Genomic DNA, 17,897 nt, shown 5'->3' with positions numbered 1-17,897 from the left:
TGAACTTAGCTGGATACAGTTTCAATACATCACAATGGGCTGAAGGCCTTCAATGGATAACCCCTGGTGGATGTTATCAAGGGCACACCATTAAGGAGGGAGAAGAAAACTGAACAGCAGGGGAAAGAATACCAGACTTTGAGTAAAAGACTATGATTTAATTTTTGGCTATCTTATGTATTAGTTGAGTGCATGGGAAGTTTATTAAACATTCTGAGTCTTTGTTTCTTTATGTATAAAATATAGCTTATGTTATCAACATAAGGTTCAACAAAACGGTACATAGAAAAAACTGAATTCTGGTACACAGTTGGAGATTTGATCTATCAGAAAATAAGATAGCACATTCAATGAGACAGTTGATGAGACTGACTGAAGAATTTATTTACAAATGAACAGGACAAACAGAAACTGAGAAGCAGGGAGCTGTTACTTAGCCAAAAAAGAGCAAGGGGAGCCAGGAGTTACTGGAATGTGGAAAAGGAGTTCTACCCACAGAAGAAGGCTAGCTGTAAAGGATGTCTGGCTTGAGTAAATAAGCAGCAACTTCATGCTTATAGTAACACTGATTAAATTAAGTGGTCTTTTTACCTTTAACAAATGTAGCTCTTTTGATGCAAACTAACTCTGGTGTCAAATTTAGAGATTAACTCAGTAAATCTTTCTAGAGAGGTATCAGGAAAAATGATTAGCACAAAGTACAACTACCAGAAAAAAATGGGAGGTAGGCAGTGGGAGAACAGAAATATACTTTGAACCAAGGAAAGGACCTGAGAGACAGTTTCTGTCCATCTGATTAACAAAAGGTAACCTGCATAATTTTTTACTGAGATATTTATTGTTGATGGAATTTCTTTTTTAATCTTTTATTTTTTAAATTTTAAAATCTTTAATTCTTACATGCGTTCCCAAACATGAACCCCCCTCCCACCTCCCTCCCCATAACATCTCTCCGGGTCATCCCCATGCACCAGCCCCAAGCATGCTGTATCCTGCGTCAGACGGGAGAATGGCATTCTAACATGTATACTATCATGTACGAATTGATGGAATTTTTGAAAGTGGAAGTGTTAGTTGCTCAGTTGTGTCCAACTCGTTGCGACCCCGTAGACTGCAACTCTACAGGCTTCTCTGTCCATGGAATTCTCCAGGCAAGAATACTGGAGTGGATAGCCATTTCCTTCTCCAGGGGATCTTCCCGACCCGGGGATGGAAACTGGATCTCCTGCATTGCAGGCAGATACTTTATCATCTGAGCCATCAAATTATGGGGCATTTTGGCTTATCCTCAAGTCTCATCCTCACCATGTGGGTTTAAATGTTTCAATTGGATTGAGTCAACTGAAGCTCATATGAGTATTTCCTAATAGGAGATCCACATGGATGTGTTGTAAGTTGTATAAAGTTCTGTGCAGATTTCAACATTGTTGTATACACACGAAGAAAAATTAAAAAACAAAAACATACAATCCAATGGTACGACTCCTACAGTTAGTTTGGAATACTTACCCTACCTAAGAGTAAATAGGATCATACTGGACTGATTTTACTGATTGCTTTAACCCGGAGGAACTGATCAATATCAGAAGAGGCCCTGTTTTTCTTGCCTTCAGACTTTTTCCTATTTTACTCATTTAAATTAACCCCAGTGTTGTGCTGTCAGTTGGGTGTGGGTGGAGTGAGGATGGTTTATTTGTTCTGAGAAACAAAATAAGTGGTCACTGATGCTACTCGACAGCACCTCTGTGTGGATGGTGGGGATAATGATCTGACATATGAATGTGAACAAGTGTTTCCTTAATGGTCCATCCAGGTGGTACTCTCTGAATGTTTCCAGATTTTGTTTTTTTGATCACCTAAACCATGTAAAATGAAATGTCATAAGAGAGGAATTGGACAGCAGTCAGTTGTTAATATGCTGGCTCCACAGTTTCAATATTTAGCCATACTTGAAAAGAGGAAAAAGGAGAATAGAGAAACTAAGAGATTTCTTATAAGCTAATGAGAGTAACAGGGCTTCCCTGGTGGCTCAGCGGTCATGAATCCGCCTGCTAGTGCAGGAGATGAGGGTTCAGTCTCTGGGTCAGGAAGATCCCCTGGAGAAGGAAATGGCAACCCACTCCAATATCTTTGCCTGCAAGATGGCAAGGACAGGGGAGCATGGCGGGCTGTGGTCCATGGGGGTCACAAAAGAGTTGGATATGATTTATCGGCTAAACAACAGTTGAAAGTAATAAGAACTGAATCTTGGACAAGGAGCTGAATAGGTAGTAGCAACTGAGTGACAATTGTCCCACCAACCAAAATGGGACAATTGCAATGAAAGGAAGAGAAAGAGAGCACAAAAGAAACCTTAGTATAATAAGTACATTAACCTTAAAGGTGGTGGTGGAAATGCATGGGTTCTAAATATAATCTAAATAATGGATCAACATTTGAAAGGTTTTTTTTGAGATTGAAGATTTGTATTTAATTTCTACTCTGTATGTGTTTGTTGTAATGACAGTATTTACATTCTACCTAAAAAAATAAGCCAAATGTAGATACTGTTTTGTCTTATGCTCTTTGACTTTATTCACAGTGAAAAATGATAACATGATTTTTATATGACTCATATGCAAAATGAAATACTTTCATCTATGAGGTTGGCTGATGGGAAATAAAATCAGATATTTCACTTCTAACTCCATCAAGCAAAAGAAAAATCAGTTGTGATTCCAAGAAGAGATGAACTCTTGGTAAGGAAATATTTGTTTTACAATTTTCAGAAAGAATTATCAAATAACATACTGTAAACAAGTCGAATGCCTAAGCATATTCTTTGTTTTAAATGAAACCATAAATGGTACATGAGGGAACACAGTAACATTTGAGGAAGAGGCAATTGCATGAATATTTAAATTTCTTCCTGTGTTCATAAAAAATAAAATTCAGATGTCATGGAAAAACACCTCTCATCTTTTGAGCTTTACATTAGTAAGCTGTCAACTCCTTGAAGAAAAGAAAGATAGTTTAGCTTATGCTATCATGTGTTTTTTCGAACTTACTTGATCATGTTGGTTTTAAATTCATATATAGATGGAGCCTTGGATCCTTTGTTGTTTATTTTAATTTCTAGATTTAAATTCTGTAATCTAAAAGTATGTGACAACTTATAATGGTCTTTTTAAAGTAAATTTCAATTTTCCTGGTACAAGCATATTTTTTGACAAGATGGCATTGAATCTGTATAAGTTTAATTGCCACAATTGTTTGGTCAAATATTTGATTTGGGGATTCGTCAGTGAGATAAAGAAGTCAGCCACAAGAACTTTATATGAAAACTGATTTCGTAGAAAGATGCTTCTTCCATTTGCTTCTTCTAGTCAACGGAAGGGTGAAATCTTGTCTTTCAAGCATTGGGAGGCAAGATGAAAATATCAGTGCTGCTCTCTGAAATGTTAAATGGTTGCATGTTAGATATTGTAGATATAGCCTCTTTATATGTCCTTACAGAAAGGTTTACTTTGGATGGCAAATCTGAAAATTCAACATCATTGCGTATAAGGTTAAAAAAGGTAAACCACACAGTGAGATTTAGAATTTCTGCATTTAATGCTTTGGATGGATAATTGAAATCATTAACATAGAAGTTCCTTACATTTTCTTTGGGCTCAGAGGTTTTTGTAAACTGGTTTTCACGAAAGAGGTAAGACCTGAAGAAGGAAAAATACATTATATTGTTTAGCATGCATGTTTGACACTCAAGTATATTGATAGGTTCTGCCTTTTATAAGATGAATACTATGACAAATGACAGAGAAGAGATTGTGCGTCACTATCTCTGTTCTATCTATGTACTGCCAGTGGGCAAAGATTTCTCATTTCATACATCATTTACAACTTCCTACAGTAATTTTACACAGCTCATATCCTTGGTACAAGGCATAGCAATTATCTATACATATATATGCATGCAGGCATACTGAATATGAAAACCATGTGGTTCTAAAAAGAGTTCCAAAGTTCACACACTCCAACAAAGAAAAGTTGCTAAGAGCCTGTAAGTTGTTCAATTAAAAACCTTTTCTATTTTAACTTATGCCCCAGTGTTTACCTCTGAAACAGATTGGCTCAGGAGGTCTTCTTTTAAAGTACTGTTTGTAAGAATGAAATATTTTCAGTTTTCCTAATTGCTTTTGTATTCCAAAAGTTAAAAAATCATATTTTTTTCTATCTACTTTTGGTCTTTTGCCTCTAAGTAGAATGAGAAAAACAAAATATTGTGTTTTGAAATAGGTTAAAAAATCCCCTAAAATGTACAGGTTTACAGTATTAAATGTGAGTAAAGATAAAAGTTTGACAGTGTTTGGTTATTTTGGACTTTCTAAAATTATTTTAAGTTGTCATAGTTCTACTATTTCATCTAATACAGAACATGTAACTTTTAGAGATATTATGAATTGCTAAGTTGATACATAATTTATCATATTCAGTAATTCTGAGTATCTTTCATACATTATCAATAATCTGTAATCAGTTTGTATTTTTCAGTTTCTAATTTTTTTTCTTTTCAAATTTCATTGTGCTTCATATTCTGGCTTTCATTGTATGTGTTTAGAATAAAGAATGATAATTAGATAGCTCCTTTCAAAAGCACAGAAAGCAATGATTCAGATTCAGCAAACACAGTGAATCCCACTATTTATCAATGAATAAAAAAGTCTATCGCTTTTCAAAAATTATTCATTTTATTGACACAATATTCCTATTGCTCCACAACCATGATTTCTTAAGACACTTTTTTCTTTTGGGAAATTGTTGCTTAAGATTCTCTTGTATTAACATTTCTTGGTACTCAGAATGTATCTGAAAGCGTAAATCTATATGTAGAAGTTAAGGTTTCTATATTTAGGTCCTTGTACTCTAAGAGAAGACAGGAACACATAACTGGCATATTCTACTTCTGTAACTGTTTTAGTTACTAATTGTGATAAGTATATAAGAAATTAGAGGTCCTTGCTCATGGCAACCCACTACAGTACACTTGCCTAAAAAGTCCAATGGACAGAGGAGCCTGGCAGGCTACAGTCCATGGGATTGCAACGAGTCAGACATGACTTAGTGACTGAGTGTGTACACATACACACATATACACACACACAAACACACACATGTTCTCATTCATTAGTTTTAGGAGAAGAAATTTCCAGTGCTGTTCTGTCACTCATCACTTTTGGTCTCTCTCTGAACTTCAATGCAATACATGCATTCAAGCATGATTTAGAGTTTTTAAAAAGGAAAACATAGTCAAAAGCAGTTCTTTTAATGAACTTAAACACAGAAATGATTGTTAAAAAGCCAACAGATGAAATCTTTACAGCATTGATCCTGAAGTAACAAGAGGAATTATAATAGCATCATCAGTTCAGTTCAGTTCAGTTCAGTCGCTCAGTCGTGTCCAACTCCTTGCGACCCTATGAATCGCAGCACGCCAGGCCTCCCTGTCCATCACCATATCCCAGAGTTCACTCAGACTCACGTCCATCGAGTCAGTGATGCCATCCAGCCATCTCATCCTCAGTCGTCCCCTTCTCCTCCTGCCCCCAATCCCTCCCAGCATCAGAGTCTTTTCCAATGAGTCAACTCTTCGCATGAGATGGCCAAAGTACTGGAGCTTCAGCTTTAGCATCATTCCTTCCAAAGAAATCCCGGGGTTGATCTCCTTCAGAATGGACTGGTTGGATCTCCTTGCAGTCCAAATACCACATATGTAGAGAACTAACATTAGGGAAGGAGGGGGTAGGACTAACTGAGAAAGTAGTCCTACAAAATGATGCAAACTGGGTGATTTTAAATTTACTTAATATAGGTGAGATTCTTTTTTATTTTTATTAGCCATGTTATATGTCTGAAAGCAAAATAACCTGAAAAATTTAAGTGTACAAAACAAAGGCTTTTTAAGTTCAGGATTGTTTTAATGGCCACTGTAGTTAACTTCATTTGCTATAATCCTAGTAACATTATGGTCAAATAGTAACTGCGGAAATGGTGCCATTTTATCTTAGTTTTACAGATAGTCACATTAAATGGCTGATTCTTGTTGATGTTTGACAGAAAGCAACAAAATTCTGTAAAGCAATTATCCTTCATATAAAAAATAAATAGTTTAAAAAATAAGCTAGCATTTTTATAAACACTCAAATCTACATATGTGTTTTTCATAGCTGGTTGGTGTTTGAAAACTTATTAATAGGCATTATAAAATGCCTGAATTACTAAGATAAAGTACATGCATTCAAGCATGATTTAGAGTTTTTAAAAAGGAAGACATAGTCAAAAACAGTTCTTTTAATGAACTTAAACACAGAAATGATTGTTAAAAAGCCAACAGATGAAATCTTAACAGCATTGATCCTGAAGTAACAAGAGGAACTATAATAGCATCATACATATCACATATGTGGAGAACTAACATCAGGGAAGGAGGGGGTAGGATTAACTGAGAAAGTAGCGTTGACATATATACACTATCATGTGTAAAATAGATAACTAGTGGGAAGTTGCTAAATAACACAGGGAGGCCAGCCTGGTGCTCTGTGATGACCTAGAGGGGTGAGATGTGAGAAGGGAGGGAGGGGATATATATAATTGTGACTGATTCATATTATTGTACTGTAGAAGCCACCACAACATTTTAAAGCAATTATCCACAAATTAAATAAGAAAAAAATTAAAATCACATGCAAAAAGAAAATATCTAGAGAAGTAACTTCTTTTCTAATCTTGAGATTCGAACCAAAGCTATTTTTAGCTGCAACACTATCTCTACATACACACGAATAAAAGAATAAGTGGAATTGTCAGGCAATAACCTTTTTTTTAAAGTTGCAATCATATTAATACATAATCATGTGTCACTTCTTCCTTGTTGATGTTATATAAAGATATTTTATTCTTTCATTTAACAGATATATTGGAGTCCTCCTATTACATAAAAAATAACTAAACCTTACTTAAACTTCTAAATTTAGTGTCAGGGACTTGTCATTATAAGGGTGACTATGTATGTTAATTTTTATTGTTGTGTAAGAAATTGCCTTAAAGTAGTGGCCTAAAACAATAGATATTTGTTACCTGAAAATTTCTGTGAATCAGGAGTCTAAACACAGATTAGCTGTGTTCTCTAAAAACAAGGCTTTCAAGATGGAGTTCTCATCTAAATATCAACCAGGGAAGGATCCATTTGCAAATTCACTTAGTTTTGGTCACTGCCATAACTCATTTCCTGTGGTCGTAGGACTGAGGGCCTCATTTTCCTGCTGGCTGTCAGTTGGATGTCCTTGCAGGTTATTGGTTGCAAGCTTCTCTCAATTCCTAGAAGCCACTCTCAATTTCTTACCACATGAGCCTTCTACCTTGACTGCTTGTTTCATCAAAGCCAGAAAGACCAGGAGGGACTCCTGCAAAATGGGAGCTGTGATCTTACAAGCATAATCACATACATGTGATTATGCATATTTCTTCACCTTTGTTATATTCTATAGATTAATAGCAAGTCACACATCTTATCCATACTTAAGGAAAAGGAGTACCACAAGGCCATGGACATCAAGAGGTAGAGGTAATAGGGCGCTTCCCAGGTAGTACCAGTGGTAAAGAACATGCCTGCCAGTGTAAGAGACACAGGTTCAGTCCTTGGGTCAGGAAGATTTCATGGAAGAGGGCATGGCAGCCCACTCCAATACCAGATGCTTTGAGTCTGTCTGCCATACATAGCTTTACTATGTAAAGCTAACAATCTAGGTATGAGCAATTAATTTGCAGATAAATACATGAACAAAAATAAAAACAGTATGGTGTAGTTCATATATTGTGTTCATGGTCAGTTGTGTCCAACTCTTTGCAGGCCCATGAACGATAGCCCACCAGACTCTTCTGTCTATGGAATTTTCCAGGCAAGAATACTGGAACAGGTTGCCATTGCCTACTCCAGGGGATCTTCCCGACCCAGGGATTGAACCTCTTGCACTTCCTTCATTGACAGGTGGATTCTTTCCCACTAGTGCCACCTGGAAAGCCCATTTCAAATATTCTTGCCTGTAAATTAGGAAATTTGGCCTTGTAAGGCATTCAGTAACCTGTTATACCTCTCTGGATCCATAAGGGATTGACTTCACACATAAAAATGGAGGGGCTTGGACTGGAATGATTGATAAAATCCTTTTCAGTTCTAAACTTCTACAAGGTCTAGAATATTTGGCATACACAGCATTGTTCAATGAACTAGATATTTATTTAGACACTTTAGTTTTCTTAATGGCTTATATCAAAAAGGCCTGGTCTGTTGAGATTTCAACTTAATTTTAATGCATTTTTGAATGTCTACTCTAAACAGGTCATGCAAAGTAGTAAAATTAATGGTTAAGAAGGTAAGTTTAAGATTTAGATGCTTGAGTTCAAATTCTCAGTTCTTCCTCTCATCCACTGAGTGATATTGGGCAAAATATTAAATCTCTCCTCATTGATAACATGAAATGATAATACTACCTAGCTTATAAGATTGTTGCCTCACAAATATTAATTATTATACATCATAAATATTAGCTATTATAGATTTTATTATAATTACAATATGATGTGCCATTCATATTAGGCAAGGAAAATAAATACCAGATGAATAATAAAGTTTGTCTGCCTTGAAGGAATGCACAGAAATGGTGCTTTATTAAATTATTTTCTCTTCTAGGTAGAATTTTGCTGTTATTTAGTTGCTAAGTCCTGTCCAACTCTTTGCAACCCCATGGACTGTAGCCTGCCAAGCTCCTCTGTCCATGAGTTTCTCAGTCTGGAGGAAATTGGAGTGGGTTGCTATTTCCTTCTCCAAGGGGATCTTCCTGACCCAGGGATCGAACCCATGTCTCCTGCATTGGCAGGTGGATTCTTTACCACTGAGCCACCAGGAAGCCCTGGTAGAATATGTCATGGTAAAAATATTTTATTTCCCTTGAGATTTATCAGAAAATAGTTAAAATTCTTATTTAATATGATAAGTATGGTTATATTAATAATTGAGTAATATTTGTTGGATTTTATCCAACCTTCTCAGAAAGAATTAACTAGGGCAAGATTTGTTTTAGTATAAAAATACTGTCTGCCTTATGAAATGTTCATTTTGATTCCATATATTCTGTTCTTTTGTGAGCAGGTTTCTAGGTACAGCACTTCATGGTTATTAATAAATGGGCCATACATAAATTATGCATTAAGAAAAAGTGAAAGGGAAAAGCACTGAGCATCCCTTTTGCTAGTTAGGGGAAACAGTTTTACTATCTGACATTGAAGACAAGACAGTCAGTGTAATTTATTAGAATTACAAGCAGCCAGATTCATACTCCACGTCATCTTTCAAACTCTTTTGTTCTCTACACAGAAAAATCACATGGAATGAGAAATAACCATGAAGGGATAGCTATTTTGATCTGCAAGAGAATCCTTAACTACACACATTTTCTGAAAGTATTTTTACCACCTGGTCTTGGGTTTTCAGTCTTTGAACTTCTCCTATGACATAGGGACAAACTCAAAAGACCAAAAACTGCAATTCAGATACTTAAAAACTCCAGTGAAAGTGAACATCTTTGCTATCTCATGAACACATTATCTGAATGGAATGAAGCAAGGCAAATATTGATGTGTTTTATGGATATGTGGATGCCTTTTGAGGGAATTGACTAATGAGGGATGGTTAAAAGGCAGATCTACTGATAAATCGCTCTTTACTTTTTTTTTCTTTTGGCCATATAGCAAAGCCCCTGAGATCCTAGTTCCCCAAGCAGGAACTGGACTGGACCAAGGACTGAACTCACGCCCTCTGCAGTGGAAGTGCATAGTCCTAATCACTGGACCGCCAGGGAATTCCCTTTGTTTTAACTATAAGGAGAGAAAAGGAGATAGATATCAAAGGAGTTGAGAAGCGAAATCCTAGCGAATAGCTGCATTCTCAGTTGGTAAAAATCATACCAAGTCTTTTTGCATATGATCCACAATCTGAAATTGTCTTTTTTTCTTTGTTTATTTCCTTCTTTGTTTTATCTCCCTATTTAGAATATTGGATCCATGATGGCTAGGATCTTGTATGTTCTTTTCATCACTTGAATCCATTTCCTACAATTGTGTAAAACCATGGTAGGTACTCAATAAAAACTTGCTCAATGAATGCATGAGGAATCGATATTTGGATTCTAGTTTTCCGTGCAACAAAGTAGTTGAGAGGTCTTACGATGATCATTTACCTCTTGCAGGATCAATTTCTTTACCTTTAAAATGATGAAGTAGACTGGATGGCTAATGTTCCTTGTGGCACTAATGGTCACTGATGGCATGCATGTTTCAAGGGTTTGTATAAAACCAAGTAATATTTTTACAGGAAACTTCACTTATGTAACAGATTGCATTTGACAGATCTTTTTTTATTTTATTCTGAAACTTTAATCCAAGATGAAATTATTTATGTGTTAGTTATCTGTGCTTTCATTAATGTCTGCTTTTTATTCCTGATTAAGCAAGATTATTTTGGTCTGATAAATTGATTTTTTTGTCATTTAGATACCCAAATTGGGTTTAAAAAAAAAAAGATGCTTACAGTGAGGGTTCTCTTAAAAACTTTTTAAAGTTAATCTTTTAAATGGTGAATTTCTAGAAAACTCTAAATACAGATAGATCTATTTGAGGAGGAAAGAGAGAGTTGAGAGATATCTAGTTGTTTCCAGATTTCATAGTTCTATGAACATCTTGAATAAGTGGACATTAAGAAATCTTCATTTGTCTCTTTTATTTTGTATGGTAAATATAAATTTAATATTATACTAAAGTCTTTTGAGTGGGTTTGCTAGCTGATCATAACTTCACTACATTGTTAGGAGATTGAATCCATAATTGTGGAAAGATATTGCTTGTAAAGAACATCTAGGTTCCTTTTGCTTTTCATGAGGATGCTTTTTAATTGTCCATGTGTTTCTTTTTCATCAGTACCTAAGTGTGTTAAATAATTTAATAAGAATAATATGTAAAATTCCAAATACATTTCATTTCAAATATAAACTTATATATAGTAATACAAAGATACTTAATTTCACATTTATTAAACTGAAATTACTTTAAAAATTTTGATTTTGCTATTGTAATGTGAAAATGTAAAATGAATGTGAAAAATGAATAAGTGCTAGGAGATAAATAATCCTACAGTATTCACATTCAAAGAATACTATTATATTCCTTTCTGAAAGCTATATTCTTTATTTAGATAAATTTACTTGCTAATTGAAACTCAAATGCTATTGAAGCATTGTTTGCAGATTTCTAACTTCTGGCTTAATGCAGAGAAATGTGGTCTTATAAAACTTGGAAAACATTTATGTTAATCATTTTTATTGACATGTCTTCCCTCTAGACCATTAGAAAGTAGTCAAAACTGAAGTTCCGAAGAGGAAAAATGAAACTAGTAAACTCTACTGACGTCTCACTTCCTAAGAATTTCAGCATACAATTTGCCCATACAAGTTCCATTAAAGTTAATGGGAGTCGTGTGACTAATTCTCTCTGTAGGGTACTAAAAATGTACCCTGCAGTATTAAAAAGTCTGAACCTAATTTTTACTTTCTCTTAACCTTGATCATGTTACACTAAAGACAGATATTTTCATTATCACACAGATATATTGTAATCTTTGTATAAAGATTTGAAAATAATCTGTTTGGGGGAGAGGCTGAATTTATGTGGGTCAGAGCCGAATTTTAATTAGTATTGCAAATATGAGTACTGGTTTCATTATAATGATAAAACAAGCATAAGTATGTGTAATTTACCCTCTAGCAATACAAATGAGAACTTAAACCTCAATGAATTCAATAAATGAAACATTTTCAGAACACTTACTTAAAATCAGGTCTACTTTTTAATCAGTCATGTTTTAAGTGAATGCTTATTAATAGAGCATTAATAAAACATGCCTATGGAATGAGATTTCAAGAAAGCGGTGAAATGAATAAAAGACAAAGAAAGTGAAAAGAGCTAATGGATAATTTTTAACTTTCAAAAAACAACTTAGTTTTAGTTACATATTTATTTCAAATTAAACAGTAGATTTTAAATCTTTTTTTACAGATATATATAAAGAAAAAACACTACAGATAATATTGCCTGTGAATTCATGACCCTTTTACACTGCCCAAGTTCCCTCTGCTTTTGACATTCAAACTAAAATATTAATCTCATTTTTTTCCTTTAAATAATTTCTGCCTGACTTCTATCACTACCTAGGGGGATGAAGCTATAAGGTTTTATTTTTAAAGAATGCAAAAAGGAAAGGAAAACTCTGTGTGTGAATAAATACCTCACCATCCATTTTTTCACTGAAACCAGCAGCTATGCTGCAAAAAAGAGACATATACAAAATATTTCCTAAGCACAAAGGACACTAGGAAATGGCAGGTAAAATTACAGAACAATAAATATAGGAGAACACTCTCAAAGGGTCCAGAATTTGGTTTGGATAACCTTTGAGAAGTCAGAATTCTTACCCAACACTGACATAAATTTCAATTAGCGTGGATCATTTCATGTTATATATTTATTTCCTTTTCTGGATTTTTATTTCAATATTCTCTATATCTAAATTCCAGTAGAATCCCATGAGTGTGGGTGGGTATGAGGGGAATAGTCACTATTCAAGTCAATTTACAGTTTCCAGTTTATTGAACTTGATGTCAGATATTTAGCTATTGAATTTGGTCAGATTTCTAGAGCACCTCCGGCTCAAGATCCCATTACTCAGAATTCCCTTTGAAGCTTGAAGCCTTTTCACTTTTTGCTGCAACTTGCTTTCTTGATCTGTAGGCTTACCACTGAAAAGCTGTAAGCATCCAAATCATGAGGAGCTCTTTGGACTGACTGGGTTCTGGTTTTCCAGGCTGATGTGTGGCATTGACCCCAAAGTGGCAAGAGGAAGAAGACTCTGCTTAACCTTCATTGCTCAGTTGCTCAGTTGTGTCTGACTCTGTTGGGGCCATGGACTGTAGCCTGCCCGGCTCCTCAATTCTCCAGGCAAGAACACTGGAGTGGGTTACCATTTCCCATTCCATTAACCTTCATGCTTACAAGTTTATTCTTTGAAAGACAGTAAAAAACTTTAATGCAGCTCCTTGGGAGTGTGCCAGGTGGCGCTAGTGGTAAAGAACCCACCTGCAATGCAGGAGACATAAGAGATGTGGGTTCAGTCTCTGGGTCGGGAAGGTCCCCTGGAGAAGAGCATGGCAATTCACTCTAGTATCCTTGCTTGGAGAATCCTCATGGACAGAGGAGCCTGGCGGGCTATAGTCCATAGGTCTCAAAAAGTCGGATATAACTAAAGCAACTTAGCACCCATGCATGCTTCCTAGTCTGGGCTATAGAGTAACCAAGCCACATGGCTCTTATAGGTTTAGCACAATTCTAACCTGAATTGTTCTTATCCTTGGGCTATCTTGAGATGGCACCACTCTGCCTTCCCTTTGAAAGATATAATAGGGTGTTCTTGGATTATTAATAATTTTCCCATACAAATACCTGATTTTTTAATTTTGAAAAGAATGAAAATCATATTTAAGATTTTGCAGTGCCCTTTGAGATATTAGAAATACTCTAGCATTTCTAGAGTATTTCTGGGTTGATTTGTTACTACTTTAAAAAAAAAGTGCTGTTGGTATACTTTGTGACTTGATAAGAAAAAGAGCAAGATGAACTGCAAAGATTGCAGCTCAGACTCTGAGTTAAGTACAAGGTACCAAGGATATGTGGAGAAGGAAATGGCAACCCACTCTAGCATTCTTGCCTGGGAAATCCCGTGGACAGAGGAGCCTGATGGGCTGCAGTCCAGTGGAGATGCAAAGAGTCAGACATGACTGAGTGACTAAACAACCACCAAGAATATGTAGCCCACTGAAATGTTACAGCAAACAGCATGTGTTTTGGTGTTTAGCAGAAGGACCAATTCTCTCTCATTAGGAAGAACAGTGTGTCTACTGTAGAGTCTGGGTCTGATACTCTTCCTTTCATCACTTGAAATCTGTGACTCCACTTCTGCTTCTCACTTTGATGCACATCCACACAAGCCCGTCCTGATTCATGATTATCTGGCCCTTCCTTCATTTGTATCAGGCTGGAAAAGTGCTCTTCTGTTTCTTCCAAAGCACTCCAACTATACTAAAATTATTTTAAGAGCCTGTCTTTTTCCTTCAAATATAAGTGCCCTAAGGATGCGGACCATATTTTGCCAAACGATTATAGTCTGTCTTACAGTGGCTGCTCAGATTTTACTAAGTGGAATAGCATGGGATACACGCTTTCAAAAGGTCTCAGTCTTTCTATCTATAATTGCTACATATTGAATTAAAAAAAAAACTTATTTTGTATTGGTGATTGAATAGCTGATTAACAATGTTATGGTAGTTTCAGGTGAACAGGGAAGGAACTCAGCCATATATATGCATGTATCCATTCTCTCCCAAACTCCCCTCCCATCCAATCTGCCACATGACATTGGGCAGAGTTCCGTGTGCTACAAAGTAGGCCTTTGTTGGTTATCCATTTAAAATATAGCAGTTACACATTGACTTTTTAGATAGAGAGACCTAATTTGCATGACAAAGCCTCTATCAAGGCTATTTCTTTCACTTTAGCTCTTTCTGCCCCAATTTGCTCTTCCATCATTATGCACTAGGCTTAAAGGTGAGGTTCCTTTTATGCCCCTGTTCCATGGAAAGGTGCTTTGCTAAAAAGGCTTCTGCACAACATGTCCTACAAAATGCCAGCTGATGGTGATCAGCACTGGATTCCCCTACCTTTGATACATGGTCCAAACATGTTATGGGAGTGGAAGCCAGAGACCCTGGCACAAAGGACTGCCTTTACAGCCTTCCCTGTGGCAGGGACGGCTAGGTCTGCATCGCCATGTGTTATGTGATGATTCACTTCACCCCAATTTGCCCTTTGGGAACTGCTGTGAAAACTTCTTTTGTACAGTAAATCATGACAGCATTTGGCCTTCATTTGGGGGTGAATGCATGGTTTATATATTAAAGCCATTTCTTTTTTCCCTTTAGAAATACCATGTGGCATCAATTTGTTTGTAAGCACAAATCAAATGGCAGTTTGGGATCCTCTAGATGATACAGAATATACTGTTCTAAATTTTTAAAGGTTATCAGAGGAACAAAAACCTAACTGAGAAAAATTAAGAGACGACTTGCATCCCCAAGAATACCTTCTTGTAATCACAGAGTTCCTCAGATGCTTGGAGAAAATCTGCTCTGAAACTTTAAAATTAGGGCACTAATAATATGTCACAAATTAATATCCTATTTAAAAATATGTACATTTTCTGTGTGTGTGTGTGTGTGTATCTGCAGGACTGAAGTCTAATTTTTTGTATATTTTGATTGATTGATTGATTTGACTGCATTGGATCTTAGTTGTGGCACATGAGATCTTTGCTGTGTCATGAGGGATTTTTCGCTGGGGTACACGGATTCTCTGGGTACATGGACTCAGTGGTTGTGGAGTACAGGCTTAGTTGCTTCATGGATGTGGGGTCTTAGCTCCCCTACCAGTGACTGAACCCATGTCGCCTGCATTGCAAGGTGGATTCTTAACCACTGGATCTCCAGGGAAATTACCATACTGCTGTACTGATCTTCAACCACAGGTGAGATTCGAGTATAAAACAAGAAACAGTGTCATTATTGTAACTTCAACTCTTCAGATGTGTCAGAAATGGACAAATATGGAGATTCTCTGAGTAACAGTTAACTGATCTGCCTCCAGCCCCCCAGGGAAATCCCACTATGAGTTTTGAAATTCATCCATCCAGCCATACTTGTGGTGCTTGTAGTTGGTCTGTGGCCTGAAGCTTAACTTGCCCAGCAGTTCTATTTCCAAAAATAGGCTCGGGAAGTTTGTGACCATGTTTGGTTTATTCCAAAGGGGCTGCCATATATTTAATGAGGTTGTGAACATACTCTAAGATTTGTATATGGCTCATCAAATAAAATACATCTTCCACCCTCTTTTCACTTCAGTACGTGGTTTGGAGTGGGCTGTTTTACAAGCACATGTGTTTATCATATGACTTTACTTGGGGACAAACATCACTTGTTACATTTAGGATTCAGTTTCTGAGTAGCTGAACGCTCTGTCTCCTTCCTCTCTATTCAAGGAAAAAAATATTAAGCTGGATAGTCCTTGCCTCTTACTCTTGGCAGCTTTCTTTGGATGCAGAGGTGTTTTATTTAATTCAAATATGCTCTTCTTGCATGGTAGGGGAAGAAAAAAAGCCCTGTGGCTTAAAATCCCTTTACACCCAAAAAGGTGTATACATCTTCCTGTGTGCAAGTGGGAAAAGGGAATCTCTTATCAATTACATGCATTGATGAGAGCAATGTGTTTCCCTGGTTTGTGTGCCAGACTAGGAGCTAGAGACCTTGATCTCCCTCTGCTGATCAACCTCTCTAGGACGTTAGGCAAATCATTTACCTTCTAGGTCACTGGCTTCTTGTATTTTTCTACAAAATATCTGTCCGTCGCATAATAAAAGGAAGAATTGTGACTAATTTTGATAATGGCTAAAAATGCATTTTGCTTTTTCTGAGTCTCTATGATAACATATAGAGTAACAGAGGTGGTCCTGTACTAAATGAACCTTGACAAGTGGCTAAATGACTCACCCAGCATCTTCCGGGTTACTATATAATGTAATAAACCACATTCTATGAATAAGCCAAATAGATAAAACATCCTTCATTTGATGATTCAGACTCAATCCAATAAAGCAGAATATTTCACAGAGTTTATTTCCTGTAATTGCAGGAGGTAAAATTGATTTCCCCATTTTCCCCCTCACTTTTTTTTTTTTCTCCCAGCGTTTGCTACAGTTACTGATTGTGAAAGAAGACTTGAAATAGAATTTGTAAAAAATGAAATTTAAAACTTCACAAGCCTTACAGTGCTTCCTTTGTAAAAAAATGTAGAGTTGCTAATCTGTATGAAATTGTGATGGAGACTCTCCTTTAGAAGTTTACAAGAAAAGGGGAAACGTGTGAAAAGGAGATTGCACAATCCTGTCTAGAAGCAGAAGACTCATCTGGAAGCTCCTGGCATTCCTCAGTAAAATTCAAATGATATTGACAAGTTAATGTGGTCCCTTTGACTTTTCCTTGATCTGGGTCAAGAATTCAGCCAGTGCAGCCACTGCGTTCAGGGGGTGGGGCCGAGGATTTGGCTGGTGATGCTGGCGGGGCAGGCAGGTGATCTATAGGAGCAAGGAAGTGTGCTGAGGACAATGAGAGCCAGGTACTATTCTTGATGATTCTTTGTAAAATTGTATGTATTTCAAAATGAAAAGTAAAATAAAAGTTAATGTGATTAAGTATCTTAGTTTTACCAGAACAGCTTACCTTGCATTTATCTCATGTAGAACATTATATATATATGTGTGTGTATGAGTGTGTGTGTGTGTATATACATATATAATATATGCGTGTGTGTGTGTGTACTAGGTCACTTCAGTCTTGTCGGACTCTTTTTTGACTCCATGGACTGCAGGCTGCCAGGCTCCTCTGTCCATAGGATTTTCCCAGGCAAGAATACTGGAGCAAGTTGCCATTTCCTCCTCCAGAGGATCTTCCCAACCCAGGGATCGAACCTGCATCTCCTGTGTTTTCTGCATTTGAGGCAGATTCTTCACCACTGAAGAAGCCCCAAGTAGGGCTTCCCTGGTGGCTCAGACGTTAAAGCGTCCGCTTGCAATGTGGGAGACTTGGGTTCGATCCCTGGGTTGGGAAGATCCCCTGGAGAAGGAAATGGCAACCCACTCGAGTATTCTT

The 17,897-nt window shown here is 36.6% G+C and overlaps 1 protein-coding gene and 1 long non-coding RNA gene across 2 annotated transcripts in view; both read left to right on the top strand.

Annotated features, from left to right (window-relative positions):
- Window positions 1-10,615, top strand: part of LOC138445864 (uncharacterized) — a 57,055-nt gene extending 46,440 nt beyond the window's left edge. Inside the window, exons 6-10 of the mRNA XM_069600345.1 lie at window positions 2,582-2,738; window positions 8,729-8,966; window positions 9,787-9,989; window positions 10,087-10,167; window positions 10,284-10,615. The gene's annotated coding sequence lies outside the window, so the exon portion shown is untranslated. The remainder of the gene's footprint in view (window positions 1-2,581; window positions 2,739-8,728; window positions 8,967-9,786; window positions 9,990-10,086; window positions 10,168-10,283) is intronic.
- A 1,635-nt stretch (window positions 10,616-12,250) lies between these two features.
- Window positions 12,251-17,460, top strand: LOC138446216 (uncharacterized). Its single transcript, XR_011259233.1, has 2 exons — window positions 12,251-15,721; window positions 16,935-17,460. It is a non-coding gene; the product is annotated as an uncharacterized lncRNA (long non-coding RNA).
- The last annotated feature ends 437 nt before the right edge of the window (window positions 17,461-17,897 follow it).

Source organism: Ovis canadensis, chromosome 9, assembly GCF_042477335.2.
Source record: "Ovis canadensis isolate MfBH-ARS-UI-01 breed Bighorn chromosome 9, ARS-UI_OviCan_v2, whole genome shotgun sequence".
Taxonomy (NCBI): Eukaryota; Metazoa; Chordata; class Mammalia; order Artiodactyla; family Bovidae; genus Ovis; species Ovis canadensis.
This window is presented reverse-complemented; position numbering and strand designations above follow the sequence as displayed.